This window comes from Canis lupus, chromosome 18 (genome assembly GCF_011100685.1).
Source record: "Canis lupus familiaris isolate Mischka breed German Shepherd chromosome 18, alternate assembly UU_Cfam_GSD_1.0, whole genome shotgun sequence".
Lineage (NCBI taxonomy): Eukaryota > Metazoa > Chordata > Mammalia > Carnivora > Canidae > Canis > Canis lupus.
In genome coordinates, this window is record NC_049239.1 from 29,377,107 (window position 1) to 29,394,003 (window position 16,897).

Consider the following 16,897-nt stretch of genomic DNA (forward strand, 5'->3'; position numbering starts at 1 on the left):
AACCTTTCACAAAACTGCCATGCCCCTGAGGAACTTAGTCAGCTAGGTAATGAGGTGGAAGTATGCTGGTTTGATGACTCCCCAAGGTTTCTGGAGAAAGAAAGCCACGGCTTCACATGATGTGTGGGAGGTCAGGAGAAGAAAGGAAAAAGATTATGCACTAGACCCCCAGAAATTCAGCTCTTTTTCACATTGCTTTTTCCTAGAATGCCCTTTCTTCTGTCCAACTTTATTGTCTGACACACCCGTCTAGTTAGCTTTGGGTTAGAGATGGGCTATCCAGTGTCAAATTCTATTAGTTGAAGGTAGCAGCATATATGCCATAAGATAGCACTTCCTGCCTCCAGATCTCAGCCCTCCCCTTTCAGAAGAGGGGAAGTCACCTTCATGGGGACTTTAATAAAACGCTGAGATTATCCTGTGATCTCTCAGTTGCTTCATTTTGAATAACAAAGGGGAACATGTATTAGCAGGAAACGACCTCAATCGTTGGCTTGTTTAGGACACTTATGGAAGCAACTTAACACAAAGTAACAAGGGAAAATATGGAATGGAATAAATTTGTCAGATTTGAGGATTATTCCTAGGAATTGATCTCACAACTGCAAGGATAGATCGTGAACGTAATTAAGCTATTTAAAAAAGAAAATCCCCTTATAAGCTCAGGTATTTACCTGGAGAAAATGAAAGCACTTATTCAAAAAAATTAATTAATTAATAATTATTTTTTAAAAATCTCCTTATAAATAACAACAAAGTGGTTACTTTATAAACCTCATAAGCATAAACTTATATGACAGGTAAAGGATGTGATCTGAATGGGCCCCTGTGTCTCAATATAAAAGTTTTGGGGATAGAAACAGGCTTCACTCATTTTGCACAACTTGGAAGAAAGTGAAAATTGTATGTTTTTAAAAACCTAAAGTCACCTAAGTGACTCCAAATGTCGCCCCAGTGAGAACTCAAACATTAACAAGGAAGAAGGACAAGGAGAATTTTTTTTGTTTTTATGAAAAGTCAGTACAAAAACAACAATATTTCTAAATTGCTACACCTCTTTATATGGCAGGTGATTTCATGTATTGTTATAATGAAATTAATAAACCAAGTATTTTAAACATATACCCTTGTTTTTTTACACTTTCCAAAAAAGTGTTATACAAACACGTCAAGCAATAAAACAAACAAATATTCTCACTACGTATAGGAGTTTGCCTTGTATTCTGATTTAATTTACACACAGGGATGCAGGGTGATTTATTTTTATCATTACCTGCATCTTTGAGTTTTCTGCAAAGTGAGCCGGTTGCTTTACTGTTACTGTGTGTGCACGTGTGTATGTGTATGTGGCAGGGTTGCTAGGGGGTAGAGAGGACAATTTAAAATGCCCATGACAGAGAAAGTGGCTTTATATTACCGCAAAAATTTAAATTCTTTTCTTTCTGTTTTTTTTTTCCCTATTCCTTTCCTTGTCATTTCAGTTTAATTTCCCCATATGAAGCTCCGTCCACAGATCATTTAGCAGAATTTATAAGCTCAGGGTTGTGTGTGTGTGTGTATGTACATGCATTTGAGTTTGGGGTTGGAAAAGGACCATAAATATCTAATCACCAATATTCTCTTACCTTCAAAAATTACTAGAAACACAAAAAAAAATAGTGTTATAAAGTGCACAGGCATAGGAGTTTCACAAATATCAAAAAAAAAAAAAAAAGGATTAAATTCAGTTTTTAAGCGATGATCTCAGTGTTCCAGACTAGAGAGCAACTTTTGATAGAGCTGTAAAGTAGCGCTTACGCTGGTGAAGGGCCCTGGTGGGTTTGGATATTTAATATAGTCTTCAGCAGGTCTTTTACGATAAAAGGCCTTTTATCTAGTTTTGAAACAATATTTTTGCTAATTCGGAGAATCTTGTGTCAGGCTGGTTCACGTGCCTGCAAATCTGAAACATATATTTTTTTTCAATACTGGACAGTTTTGAGCATTAAAAACAAAGTACATTCAAATCGAGATGGAATATACTGAACACCTTGACAAAGGTGCCATTTAGCCTGCACTACTTTAAATAGACTTTAAATGGCTTAACCAATGCAACTGTACACTTGAACGGTGATGCCATGTATGTCTCTGATGCCTCTTCTTGATCAAATCTTTGCTGTGTAATGAGCCATCTTGCATAATCACCAAAACACAAAAGGATAGGCACTTCTATCATTAGTAGGTGAGGTCCTTGGACTATAAAATTGAGAATGTTATCCTTTTACCAGATAATATGTCTGGTTGTCTTCTATGGTCATTGGAATAAAATATCGGAGTCCAATAGTTAGGTTGATGCTAGACCACTCAATGAATTGATGGTTATTTTATATAAGAAAGTTCAGATAGCATTCCAGGGTACTCAATAACTCTTGACACTATCATTTAGCCATGCAACTTATAATATTTGAATAGCTTAAAGAAATGGCTGCCCTGAATTGCAAGGTCTCTAAATAAGAAAGTTAACTATTAGGATATTATCCTCCAAATGATTGGTAATCTTACAAGAGCATAGTTGGGTCCCATCTTCCTTTCCATATAGTTGAACCATCATGGCAACTTTGCACGGACTCTAGACAGCTATGTGAATAAATTGCTATTTATGTTGGGTATTAAAATACAAAATTAAAAAAAAATAAAATAAAATACAAAATTATTTCTATGGAAACCTAATGATTATTTTACAAAAATAAACATTGTGTTCCAAACCCCCTTTTAATTACATTTCTGATGTAATGAACTTTTATGATTCAACTGGTATATGTATGAAATAAAAAGTGTGACTGCTTCCTTTGTTCTTAGAAAAGTCATTAAATTGTGTGACTCCATGAACAGAGGGATTTATTTTTGGTAAAAATCAGTTTTTTAATTTAAAATGAAGTTGGCATTTTCAGTATCTACCTGAAAAAAGGAACAATGACTCAATTAGAATGCCAAATCAGTGAGAATTTTTTTTATAGAGTTCTGGTTTCAGAAATAAAAGATATGATATTTTTCCCAAGAGGTTGTGAAAGAGATATTATAGATTGAATATTTCCATTTTAGGGGAAAAGATGCACTTTCACTTCCTGCATTTGGTAGCAAAAGAAAGCATTGACTTGCACCTGATTCTAACATCACCTTTGATCACGTGATTCTATGTGCAGAAACCTGATGTGATCATCACATGTAGAAATAAAAACAACTCTTCATAAAATGAGCCATAGCATTTTGAGGGGAAAAAAATAATAAAGGTAAAGACAATAGACATGAAGGTGCAAAGTGTGTCATTGTTTAGAATGAATGAATACTTTAAAAGTTACTTTTTAAAACAATTTCAATTGATCTCTTCTTTATATCGCTCTTATATATTTTTATTCTGTTGATCACTCTATTAACCATTCCTTTACTCCTCTTCTTCTTCCAACACATATGTACTATTTCTGGAATCAGGAAAACCTTGTTTGTCGGACAAGTTCTGTACTGCTCATGACTATCTAAAAAAGGAGCAACTGGTAACTTTCTAGTAAGGGGACATTGGAAATAAAGTAGATAAGTAAAATTTATAACAGGTAAGATAGTGGCAAGTGCTAAGAAGCTTTAGGGCAGTAAAAGAGGGTAGGATATTTGCGCACATATGTTGACATTTTTAACAAAATATTCAGAGAAGACATCAGTGAGAAGAGAAGTAAACAGGTGACAAAAGAGAGGGGAGTGTCCATGAACATATCTGCAGAAATACTCATCAAGACAAAGGAATTGCAGCGGTCTTAAGGAACATCCTGCCCATAGGTAGGAGCAAGGCCTGGAATGTGTGAAGTCCATCAGAGACTAGAAGGAGGGGAAGGGAACAAGAAGGAAAGGAGATGAGGTCAGAAAGGTCATAACAGTCCTGCCATCCAGGCTCTTGTGAGTGAAGTAAGGACTTTGGTTGGTCCCTTAGGTGAAATGGCAGTTTTGGGGAAATGTTTAAGCAGGGGAGTGGCATGTTTTAATGTCTGACTTCTATATTCAGAATAATCCACACAAGGCTGAGGAGGGAAACCAGTAAGAAAGAAAGAAATTCTACACTAGGAGCACCTGGGTGGCACAGTGTTGAGTGTCTCCCTTTGGCTCAGGTCATGAACCTGGGGCCCTGGGATCGAGTCCCTCATTGGGGGACTTAAATCTTTAAAAAAAAAAAAAAAGGAAAAAAAAATCCTACACCAGATGATTGTGGCTTGGATGAGTGGGATAACAGTAAAAGAGGCAAAAAGAAATCAGATTTTAGGTATTTTTTGACCACAGAACAGATAGGTTTTGCTAGAGAATCTCATGTGGGGTATGAAATAAAAAGTTAATTCAAGTATTTCTTTACTGATTTTGCCTAAGAAATGGGAAGAATTGAGATGCTGTTAACTGAGGGACTGAAGAGCTGGATTGAGAGGTGAACTGGGCATATTAATTAGAAGCTCAGTTTTGGACAAGTTGAGGTGGGAGGCCTATTAGCCATCCAACTGGAGAGGTTAAAGAGACAGTTGGATTTTGGGGTCTTTAGTAAGGATCCTCAGCAAAAAAGATATTTCCATGTGTCATCTTTCTTTTATCTGTTTTGCCTTTATGTGGGTAAAGCACTGAAGATCAAGATGGGCTTTAGCTCTTAGCTTAAATGTAGCAAGACGTAAACTTAGTCATGAAAGTTAGACCCATATAATCTGTAGACATTGGTCACTCATACATTCTCAACTAATGTTTAAAGATTTGTCTTTATTTCATATTTTATCGAAAGGCTACAATATTGATTATTTTAAAATAAATATGGCACAATAATATATTTTTATGATATTTCTTTCATAGTTTCAGTGGTGAGTACCTATGAATATGGAGCTTGGAAAGAAATTGATGACCAAGGAAGACACTTGATCTTGATTTTTAGTTTGGAACCTTGGCCAGGAATGCAGTGATGCACATTTCCTATTGGCAAATTCACCATAAAATTACCTTGAACTTTGGACCACAACTCTGGTTAGTATTATTTTCTCCTGAACATCTTTCTCCCTCTCTCTCTCTCTCTCTCTCTCTCTCTCTCTCTTTCTCAAGGGTAACTGCAGTAGCAATGGGATTTAGACTTGTAATCTTATGTACATTCTGATACCATCAACTAAGGACACTGCGGTTACTAGGATTACTTCCTTGGAAGACCTCTTCCCCTCCTTTTGCCCACAGTGTCGTCTACCTAAGGCAGCACGATCTAGGAGAGTCACAAAGCAAGATGCATGAGGCAATTACCCAGAGCCTTCATGCCCTAGGAATGATTCTTGCCTAAGCTTGACTGCATTTGGCACCAGTAGCATCATCATTTTCTCCCAGATGAAATTTTCTTATTAATTGATACAAGTAATCTCCATGGGGATAGAAAATTGTTAGGTTAGCATTATTTGGAATAATTATTTTACCTCAATCTACTAGCTGTCAGTTCTGTAAAAATTACAAGATAAATGAATACTACGCAAATAAATACTCTAGAGGGGTATTTCAATGGCATATACTTTAATTTCTGATTGGGGGGATTGGAAAGCAGACAAGGGATTTACCTACGATTGAGTGTATGGAAACACACAAATACGTTTTTTTTCCACCCCAGATTACGTGACAGGCTTCACAATGAGTATCTGTCATTTGTTGTGACTGGGTTTCAGAGATTTAATCTCAGTAGTTTAAAACCTAGTGAGAGATGCTGCAGGAATGACCTTTTCAAGGTGTAGTGTGTTAATTGAGAATGCTGCCGGTTTTCAATTCTTCAGTGTGTATGGATATTTTTTGTTCTTGTGCAAGAATAGTTCTGTTGACAATATTCCTATTTGTGGGTGTGAGGGTGATAGACCCCTGACATTGAGGAGACAGTCTGAGCAGTTCTTATTGAGATGCAAAACTCGGGGGTCCCCTGACTCACTGCCTGGTTCTGCCTCTGGAGGGGAGCCAGAGGGGAGCCAGAGCAGTATACGCAATTCCAAATTACACTTGACGTGTGTTGTCTTCTTTAATCTTAACTACTCTGATGATGTAGAAAATAAGTTTTCGTTACAAATAACCATAGGTGATGGGTGCCACAGTCCCTTGCTAACGTGCAAAACTTCATTTGTTAAGAATACAAGTGGTTTTACTACAGGTATAATGTCGTTACTAAGGCTTACTATGTCCAGGGCAGACACCTGACTTATGGGGGTTTTACTCGCTTTTGCATATATTTCATATTTTCTTTCTTTGAGGCATCCTGTCTTCAGCCACCCAGTGTTGCTTTGGGGACCTTCTATCCCTTTTGGTTGCTGATCAGTTTGTTCAAAATGATACAATTAATCAACAAACTCTATAGTGAGCTTTGAGTTCTGGAACCTTCCTTGTTCTCATTGTTGAATTTCCCTTAAGTCCTATTGTAATAGAAAGCAAGATGAAGTAGTTAGTTTTATTTTTTTTTCCCCGTGGCATTCTTAAACCACATATTTATTCTCTAACTATTCAGGAAGTAAGAGTTGGTCTTTGTTTGTTCAAGAAACTATACATAGTTGCCTAAGATACATCTCACTGAGCTTTTTAATGCTGTAATTTAAAAATCCCAATTTCTGAAGACTGGCTAATTAAGATATACTGACGTTCTTTTTTCAGAAAGTACACAAAGTTATTTTTGAGTTTAGTGCTATTTGAGGTAGGTTATACCAGCCCTCCAGTTGCTCTGCTGCCAGAGAACTTTTTGGCTTGTCGCTGATAGCTGAAATTACTGAATGGCAACTGCAGCATCAGGTTAAAAAACAAAACAAAACAAAACAAAACAAAACATTGTGTTAGCCAATGTCAAAAATAAATAAAACACAAGTAAACCTAAAATGGATATTATAGTAACATCACCATTTTTGCCTATCACTTAGTAGTTTCATTCATCCTGTCGCCATGGATTTCTCGAGCTACTCACACCAGAATATTTCTGCCAATTGTGTTATGAAAATACATTCAGGGTGCCTGGCTGGCGCAGTCCATTGAGCGCCTGACTCCTGGTTTCAGCTCAGGGCACGATCTCATGGGTCCTGGAATTGAACCCTGCATCAGGCTGTGTGCTCAGTGTAGAGTCTGCTTGAGATTCTCTCTCTACCCCTCCCCGTACTTGCTCATGTGTGTGTGCACGTTCTTTCTCAAATAAATAAATTAAATGTTAAAAAAATTTCCAGGAAATTTGCAGCTTCATGTAATTAGCAAATAATTTGGTTGATATTGAGTAATACCCAACTACTCTATAATTTTATGATGGTTTAAATGTCCAAATGACAAAACAAAGAGAATCGCCAAACTTTCTACATGATTTTGCTTGCTACTACTGCATTAGGATGCTAGACCTGGTATAAGAGTATCAAGAAAGTCTACACCAGTGTATTGTTAGGAATGTGGAGGATGAATCAGGGACAAAGATGTACCATGCTCCAGTGGCGCTATAGCTTGACAGATTAGGTCACGGAGGACCACATCATGGAGCATAAAAAGCTAGCAAAGTATTTTTCACTGCAACTTAAAGAATGCACAAAGTTGCTGGTATGACTGACAACATGTGTGCTCTGAACATGATAGTAATATCAAGTAAGACATTTTTGCTTCAGAGTCATGGCTTAGATACCCAATTACTTCTGGACTGTATAAAACCATTGAGGATTTGGTTGTCAACAAGTAAGTTTTGTATAAAAGTGTGTTCTGATGGTGCAGCTGCAATGGTAGGACAGCACTCTGAGTAATTACCCAGATTAAGGATCGTCCTCCAGAATGTAAATCAACTCACTGCTTTCTTCACAGAGAACGTTTTATGGTGGAAAACAAATAATAAGTCAATTGATAAAACTGAAGTACTTAATGATGTAGTAAAATTTGTGAATTATATAAACACCACTGTGTTGGAGTCTATTCTCTTCAGTACATGATAATGTGAATGATGATTATTGAGAGTTACATCCTTAAGTATGATGGTTACTGAATGGAGATTTTCTGCCAATCATGTTTAAACTAGGTAACAAACTCCAGTGTTTCTACAAGACAAGACAACAGTTCAGTCCCAGGCTTTAATATGAATTAGCATCAGACATACTTTTTTTGTTTTTGTTTTTTTTTTTGTTTTTTTTTTTTTTTTTTTTTTTAAAGATTTTATTTATTTATTCATGATAGTCACACAGAGAGAGAGAGAGAGGCAGAGACATAGGCAGAGGGAGAAGCAGGCTCCATGCAGGGAGCCCGATGTGGGATTTGATCCCGGGTCTCCAGGATCGCGCCCTGGGCCAAAGGCAGGCGCCAAACTGCTGCGCCACCCAGGGATCCCTGTTTTTGTTTTTAATAAACTTAAAACCTCCCCTAGAAGAAAGTCATGTCATATTTCCCCTTCCTCAGTGGCAGATGACATTAAAGGAAAATACAAAAGTTAAAGTTGGCTAAGAGCAAATCATTATGGTACACTCCATAAATTAAAGACAGTAATTGATGAAGTAAGTGATATTTATATCACACAGTTAGGATTGTAATCAGTGAGCACGTCCATATTTGATAGAATGATTTAAATCATATTTTGCACCAAAAGAAGATTCAAATGTAGGAAATTCATGGACCGGATAGTCATTTTTTTCTACAAAAACATTATTTAAATTTAACTATATTTGTGTAGCATGAGTTGTTGGAATTGACTACCTATGAGTGACTGAAGTCAAATTTTGAGCACCCTTCACTTAGTTATTGATGAAATAAAATGAATCCCCTGAGATTGCTTTGAAACATTGTCTTCTATTCTTATCAACATACCTGGTGATATGGTTTAATCTGGTTTTCCCACAAGTGTTATTGAGACAAACATTATAAATGTTAAGATCCGTGTTACTGCCTGTGAGTGGTGTTATAAGCATAGGTGAACTGCCTTGGAGGGGAGTGCACAGATTTCTGAGAAGTTCTTTCTCAACTTTGACATGCCATAGTTGGCTACTTCTTCTTTTTTTTTTTTTTTTCTAAGATTTTATTTATTTATTTGAGAGAGAGGGAGAGAGAATGTGCACTTACACCCAACATGCACATGCATGTGAGAGAGATAGAAAGAGAGCGTGCACATACAAGAGAGTATGAGCAATGGAGGGGAGGGGGGCAGAGGAAGAAGCAGACGCCCCCCTGAGCAGGACCTGATCATGACCTGAGCTGAAGGCAGACCCTTAACCAACTGAGCCACCCAGACACCCCCATACTTGATTCTTCTTAAATTCTGTCTACATCCTGTTTTCCTATGTCTTCCAGTGGCTTTGTACACATTATTCTCAATCACATGACATACACCAAAACCAAAACCTTAATGTAAGGCTATTCCACAGAAAATTACCATAAATTTCACAAGATTGGAAGACACAAAGTGACGTCTTGCCATCAGGTCTTTGCTTAACCCAAAACTCCTGTGTTTTTGCTGTAATTCAAACACGATTAAACAGTGCGTGTCAGTTCCTACAAGACAAGGAATATTTCCCAGCACAGCTAGGGATAATGATACTGGATATCATTTTCTGTTTTTCACTCATTCCTTGTATCCACCTCCTTTATTTGAATTCACAGTAATTTCCTCTGGAGTGAGTAGAGCATATTCCTTAACCCGATGTTGGCTTTAGTTGACACACTTTGACTAATGAAATGTCGTAGATTTGATGTGATTAGAAGCTTGAAATGTGCTTATGTGGCTACTGGATCACATTTGCTTCTGTGATCCATCACAAAAGGAATATGGTCCTGGTATCTGCTGGTCCAAGGAGAATGTGGAGACATTTGGAGTAGAGCTGAATGCAAACTAGAACCTGGAGATACAACCAGATTAAAGATGAGCCCAATTTAGTGACAGCCAACTCAGCAGACTACTGTGTTGAGAACCAAAATATGTTTATGGCCACAGATATTTTGTGGTACCTACATATGGCATTATTGTAGCAATAGACAACCAATAGAATAGATTACTAAAATTAAAAAAAAAATCTTTAATTTCTGGCATTTCTTGATTTTCTATGACTATCATTCTTAAAATATTTTTTAGAAGGCTTTCTCTGTCAGCAGAGTAAGATAAAGGAATCATTCCAGCTTTCCCACATGAATTTACATATTATTGTAATCTTGTGCAGGGAGCCCGATGTGGGACTCGATCCCAGGACCCCAGGGTCACGCTCTGAGCCTAACGCAGACACTCAACCACTGAGCCACCTGGGTGCCCTCTGTTTAGACACTTTAATAGTAGTAACTTGAATGTCTTCTTGGATGTCATAGGCATTTTGTGAACCCTACTCTTTGTTATCCTGGCATCTTTTACAACTGTCTTGGTTGTTTAAGGTAGCTGGAGTGGATTCTATTGTTTATAACTAATAAGAACCCTGACATTGGCAACCAGGAAGTAAGCTTCCACTCCCATTTCTTTTTCCTCTCCCCTTCCTCATAGGTTCTGTGTGGGTGATAATATCATCTTCTTAAGTCTCATGATCCTCCTCTCTAGCTGCTATCATTGTGTCCCAGTTATCAATGGGTTTGCTTCCTTAGCACAAAATAGTATCTTCAATAGCATATGTCGCTCCTTCAAGAAACTTTAGGATTGGACAATAGCATCTTTGTGTATAACATATGCCTCTTTTTTGCTACACTATTCATATAATAAAACTTATTTTGGCTATATTTACATAGTTTTCTTACTTCTATAAGGCAGTGGTTCTCTTTATTGTTTTTTTATTTTTTTTAAATTTTTTTTTTTAATTTTTATTTATTTATGATAGTCACACAGAGAGAGGAGAGAGGCTGAGACACAGGCAGAGGGAGAAGCAGGCTCCATGCACCGGGAGCCCGACGTGGGATTCGATCCCGGGTCTCCAGGATCGCGCCCTGGGCCAAAGGCAGGCGCCAAACCGCTGCGCCACCCAGGGATCCCAAGGCAGTGGTTCTCAAATACCTCCTTTGAGGGACTATTTAATTTTTTTTTTTTTCTAGTCCATATAGACATTTTAGAAAATTTAATAAGAATGAATTACTAAAAAAAAATAAAAACACATTCATAACAGAAACTTGTATATTTTATTATTAGATTTGACAAGACTATAATTACATATCAATAAGTATAATTAAAACAAATAGGGCCGAAAACATAATTAAAAATTATACACATTGTTTATTGAAAGTATATATAGGTGAGTAATCGAGAAATTCCCTCATATTTGTGAATTTGCACATTACAGAATATTAACTAAGCAAAAAGTTACGAGTAAAATAAAGCTTCTGTATATCAAGTGCCCATTCACATGGTGAATGAAAACCACATACATTGTTCTTTAACCTTGACTGTGACAAATGAGCTTGCTTCTTGCTTATTACTTTGTATCTTTCCAGGTAGATCTGGATAAGTTAAATTTTTCTTCTGATAACCTGTGGCATGAATTTATTAAGCTGATACTATAAATGAACCCATCATTAGAAAAGGCTAAGTTTAAGTTATATATATTTTTTTCCTTTTCTTTTCAACAGATCTGTAGATATTCTGTCGTTCTACTGATATAAGCTGAGATCAGTTAGCCTTGGTGCCAGACTGATTTGGTTTCAGGTCTTCCCCACATGCCTTCATGTTCTTCTTGGACTAGCAGCTTCCTGGGACATACTCTTCTAATAGGGGGTCACAGGAGCATAACAGAACAATGTAAATGATACACAATCTCAGCCTCTACTCAGATGGTACTAGCATCCCATTGTTCAAACCAAGTTCCACAGGCAACTTCAATAAAGCATGGAAATATATTTCACTTACTCTAGAGAAAGAATTGCAAAGACACATTTAAGAAGTATAATGCCAAGAGTGACTGAAAACAATTTTTCAATCGACTACATCTACTTTCATTAATATCCATTTACTTTGGTGTTTCTGCTAAGACGTGATTATTGCTTAAGCCAGCACAAATCAGAATAAAAGGGTAATGATTCTTGGTCAAAGTCACGGTTATAGTGGCAGGAGTTCCAATTGTAACCTTCCTTCCCCTGGTATTTATGATGAAAGTCAAATAGAAAGTTCCCACATTATGGTTCAATTTTTCTTAATCTATATAGAGGGAGGATAATATACATAAAGCCAGTAGAAGGCATGAGAAAATAGAATACAGATAGAAATCAAGGTGAAGTCAAAGTAGCGTATGCAATACAACCTTGGAGAAATGTGACCGTTCTTCTTTAAGATAGACGACATGGCTATCACTAGTTTTAGAAAGAATTTCCCTGACCTTCTATATAAATCTCACAGAGAGGGAACATAGGTTATCACATTATATCTTAGACTGCCTTATTTTAATCCCTTTAGAAAAATGGCTAACCACTACAATGCCACTAATATCAAGAGTTGCAGTAGAACTACTACATTTTAATTTATAGCACCTACATCTTTAATAATAATATAGTGATATAAATTTCCTAAACTTGATGATTTTGATTGTATTATAGTTATATAAGAGAATGTCCTTATTTGTTCAAAATATATGATAATGTATTTGGGTACAAGAGGATTATCATGTTAGTAACTTATTCTCAATAGACTTGGGGGGGAAATAGTTCACTGAACAATTCTTTGAACCTTTGTATCAAATTGTATTTGTATCACAAATTAATTACAATAAAAAATTGTAATTGTATCAAAAAATTAAAAATCTGCACCAGTAACAAAAATGTGGTGCACTTATGAAATAATTAAGCAAAAGGGATTAAAACTTAACGTAGAAATGGTAAACATTTACTAGAAATCATTTAAAAACTAAATAAATAGATATACCATGTTCATGGAGAGGACCTTACAATATTTAAGGATGTCAATTATCCTGAAATTAATTAACTTATCAAATAGACTGCAATATAATTAGTAATAGTTTTGCATGAAACTTGGGAAGGTGATCTAAAATTTTACATAGAGGAATAGAGGGCTGAGAATAGCAAAAATTCTTTATATGAAAAAAAAAAAAAAAAAAAAAACCACAACAAATCCGGGGAATTTTCTTATGATATAACAAGACTTATTATAATGCTTTGAATAGAGATCTCAGAAATAGACTTATGCACATATGGAAACTTGTTTTAAAGCAGATTTGTCACACAGATCAGTAGGGAAAGAATACACTTTTCAAAATAGTAATATGATAGCTGGTTATACAATTAGATTCATTTTTCTCACTGGAAATTTTTAGTGTCTTTTCAATTCCCTCATTGCTCTGAAAATCATGAGGGTGTCCTTTAGTGTGGACTATTTTTATTCATTGTGCAGGAAGTGTGGTAAGCATTTTAAATATGAAAACTAATGCAATTCATTCAGTCTATCTAGAAAATTTTCTTGAATTAAGTCTTTAGTAATTTCCTACACTATTTTTTTTTTCTGATTTTCTTCAGGCTCTCCTATTATTCAGATATTGGTCCTTTTGTACTGATCATCTAATTTTGTTTTATCATCTTCTATTTTAAGCTTATTTTCCTTTTGTTATACTTACCAGGAGATTTCCACAATATTTTTCCACCCTGTATTGAATTTTAATTTCTTCTATATTTTTAAATTCCAAGGGCTAATTTTGCTCTCTAAATATTTCTTTTCATAGTGTGCTGTTCTTTCCTACATGTGATTTTTTTTCCTTCTCTCTGCAGAGATTAGCTATAACTCCTTTTTGCATGTTACTTTCCCTGCCTTGTTTTCACTTATTTTAAAATCCTCTGGGAGATTTGTTTGTTTTCTATATGTCCTAATAGAACATTTTCTCTATTGATATTTGGTTGTTCCATATAATTAAGGGAAGCTCTCAAGAGCTGATTGTAAGCTATATGAATTGATGAGATTGGTTGCATGGTGGATTTCACTCTAGATGACCTAATCAAGGGATTTCACTTGGGGACCCAAATGGTCAGGAACTGTGTGTTTGGGAATGTATATGTTTATGTGCATATGTATGGGTATATATACACATATACATATTTTTCCCTCTGGGAAAAACCTTCCATCTCTGGCTGTAGATTGTAAATTTATCTATCATTACCCCAGACCCCAAGTAGGGAAATAATAAAAGTAGTTAACACAGGGGTGCCTGGGTGGCACAGTCAAGTTAAGCATCTGGCTCTCGGTTTCTGCTCAGATCATGATCTCAGGGACCTGAGATTGAGACCTGTGTTGGGCTCCATCTTCAGTGCAGAGTCTGCTGGAGATTCTCTTCTTCCCTTCTCCCTCTGCCCCTCCCACTCATTCTCCCTCTCTCTAAAATGAATAAATAAATCTTTTTAAAAAGTAGTTAACACATATATAGTACTTACTTTTTGTCAAGCCCTGGAAAATGTATGCTTCACAAACATTCACCCATTTAATATTTATATCAGTCTAATAACTATGATTATACTCATTTTTCAGAAGAAGAAAGTGAGGCTCAAAGAAGAAAAGTAACTTACCTATGGTCATAAAGCGTGTAAAATGCAAAGCTGTGATTTGAACTCAAGATACTAGGCTCCTAAATGGGATATACTCCATTTCTTATCTACCATGCATTTAATCCCCTAACCCTGCTTTATTTTTGATGGAATGACTGTCTTCTGTGCCTTGTGTTTTTCCAGTTCAAAGTGTTAGACTGTTAACTCTACAGGTAACATACTTTCAGTTCTTTTCTAATGCAGGAAAAGGTCAATACCAAACTGAGTCAGGAGGGTGAAGATCAAAGTGCCCAAAGTCTTAGCAGATATTCAAATTATCCTCCTGTTTTTAGCTCCCTCTAACCACATTTACAGAGGTCTGTAGTTCAGCAAATTCTTGCACATTTCTAGGATAATGCAATGCAAAGCAGGTGGTTCTCTGTCTTCCTCTGTGGTTATTTAAATTTAAGCTTTCTCTGGTCTTCTAAATTTGTTACCACTATCCATCTGTTTTACATTCCCATATATATTTTTTTCTTTTTGACTTTAATTGTCCTTATATGATATTTCTTTTTTAAAAAATTTCACTTTACACTTGTTTCCATGAAAATTGAAGAGGAAACTGGGGTGGACGTGTGTTTATTCTCTCATGTTTAATAAGAACCCACTTTTATCTATTTTTCTTGATGCAAATTACTTCCAACTTATCTCATATTTGTAGATGGTGGGTTCCAAACTGAGAATCATGTGCTGGATCAAGAAAGTTCCCTTTCATCATCTAAAATTTCCTGATCCCAGTTTGTTGAGGATCACAGCAAACGAGAAGCCAGATCCTAGAGATTGGCTGGAAATACTGAATTTGCCACATCAGTCAGAGCTTTCTGTTATGCAGGGATGCAAGTCTTGATATAAGCAGGAAGTAAAGTAAGGATGACTCTTCCAGGCTCTATTCAAAAGATCTCAAAGCTTTAGGCAGATAAGCATTGGTGTAGTAGCTATATAAAGTCCTTCCATCTTTAAGCTCCTACAGTCTTAAGGCTACATATATTAAATCTGTTTGAAAACCAGACAACATGGGGCACCACGATGGTTCAATGGTTGAGCATCTGCCTTTGGCTCAGGTTGTGATTCCAGGGCCCTGGGATCAAGTCCTGCATCAGGCTCCCCTCACGGAGTCTGCTTCTCCCTCTCCCACTGTCTCTGCCTCTCTGTGTGTCTCTCAGGAATAAATAAATAAAATATTTAAAGAAAATGAAAACCAGACAAAAGAACTGCTACAAAGAGGAAACTAGGAAGAAATTAAACTGTGTAAAATGGTTTCTTAGCTTCTGCTTTTCCTGGAAATGACCTGTGGAGTTTTGTTTTGTTTTGTTTTGTTTTGTTTTTTTAAAGCCCCAATTCAAAGATGTCCTACGAGCCCGATTAAATCTGAACTTCTAGGGGTAGAGTCCCAGTAATAGTATTTTTAAAGTTTCCTGTAGTGATTTCATTATGGAGCCTTGTGTGTTGGTCTTCTACATGATTTGAGCAAACCTGGATCTAACAATGAATCTGTTAAAGACACTTGGTTATCAGTTTCTCTGTGGCCATCCCTGGATTTTGTAGTATGAGACTAACTTAATAATAGAAAAAAAACTGAAGATAATTGATCTGCAATTTAGTGTTTGGCCATTCTCTCCTGTTGGTATTCCTTTCAGAGCTCACTCCAAGTCTTCCTTTTTTGCTGCCAAGTTATTTTTCGAAGACCTCTTAAACTTCTAGTATAGGCTTATGAAAAATATATACATACATTTTTTTTTCTAACCAACTTTATAACAATTGGAGACAACTCTCACAGCAAGGTGACTTGGAAGGCTGAATATAAATAACTAGATCCTGAGTTGCATTAATTGGTAGAGATGGAAAGTGGGAAAGTGAATTTCAGTCCTGTTAGATTTTGTTATAAAGCAACCTCTCTCTCTAACAGCCATCTTAATTTAATTATCACTTTATCCATTACTGGCTGAATTTGTGACAATGGCAGCTTTATGTGTCTCTCTTAATAGGAACTGAGCCGAGCTCCCACTTGAAGTGTCAGGGTCAGAGGAGCAGTGGTTGAAGTGCCTCAGTACATCACTGGAGTGGAGGAGCTTTCCAGCTAATATACTTAGGGGAAGTATGAACCACTCTACTCCTGCCCCTCACCCCTTCTGAAACAGCACACTGCTGGCTCTTAATTGTATTGGGAAATACTAAGGCTCATTTGAGGAGAGAAGGCTCATATAAGGAGAGAAGAAGGGCGTGGAGTTTCAGGGATGTTGAAGAGAACAAATGTTAAGTTTCTTGCAACACTCAAGACATCAATTCAGTCAAGAGATGGAAATTGTTATTAAGCAAGTAAGCACAATGGAAAGGATAATGCCTCCTCTGAAATAAATGGAAAAACCACAGTATAAGCACATGCCTATCTATTGTCTTTTAAGGTTGG